This window comes from Oncorhynchus nerka, linkage group LG10 (assembly GCF_034236695.1).
Source record: "Oncorhynchus nerka isolate Pitt River linkage group LG10, Oner_Uvic_2.0, whole genome shotgun sequence".
In the NCBI taxonomy this organism is placed as follows: domain Eukaryota; kingdom Metazoa; phylum Chordata; class Actinopteri; order Salmoniformes; family Salmonidae; genus Oncorhynchus; species Oncorhynchus nerka.
In genome coordinates this window covers 87,916,056-87,917,126 of record NC_088405.1, presented here as the reverse complement: position 1 = coordinate 87,917,126, position 1,071 = coordinate 87,916,056, and positions in this window count along the sequence as shown.

The following is a 1,071-nucleotide window of genomic DNA, read 5'->3' as shown; positions in this document are numbered from 1 at the left end:
TCGTCTTGTTCTTCTTCTTTGGGATTGGGCTGTCAGATCGCATCCAACGTTTAAGGTGCATACACCGCCACCTACTGTACTGGAGTGTGAGGCCAATCACGGCCTACTTACATTACCTTATCTTCATTAATCCTGTTCCTATAAGAAAGTGAAACAGAGTCCTAGACACCACTTCACTCCCCCCAAACTACAACCCTTTCACATAATCTCTCCCTATCTACTTCATACAGTTCACAAAATATCAACACATGCTCCACTGTTTCCTCCACTAAACACTCATCACACAGACCTGTTTCATGTCTCCTTATCATCCACAATGTTGCATTCAAACCTGCGATCCCAAACTGTAGTCTACTCCACACAACTTCCTCTCTCCTACATCCCATACTCCCCACCTCTTCCTTTACTGACTGGTGCGCACAATGAAATTGCCTTCCCTTACTACAAGCATCCCACTCCCTTTGCCAAAGATTGAGCCCTTTTGCCTGGATCAAGGACTTGACTTCCCTGCGGCCCAGCGGGACCTGAAAATCTACTCCCTCTCTCCTCACAGCACACTTATATAAAATATTTTTGATTTCTAAACCAAGATAGACCTCAACCTGTCGTTTCAAACGGGAACAAATGAGCCATAGTCGGCAACACAAGCAATGGGGTTAGCAGAACCAAGCAGGAGCTAGCGAGATCCTATTAGCGCATTCATTTGCACATTTCCTATTAGCTCATTCATTTGCAAATTTCCTATTCGCGCATTCATTTGCAAATGTCCTATTAGCGCATTAATTTGCAAATGTCCTATTAGCGCATTCATTTGCAAATGTCCTATTAGCGCAATCATTTGCAAATTTCCTATTAGCGCATTCATTTGCAAATTTCCTTTGGGGAATTCCTACTAAACAACGCACATTTTATTTGAATTAGCAGAATGTCAGCCAAAATCCATCTCGTTCCATCTTCTCCTACTGCCGGCCCACATGTTTGGTAGTGAGTGGAAACGCCAACCGGATGCTCACATTTATACATCTGGTGAAATATCAATCTGTGCTTATGCTGCGTTTACATGGTACGAGA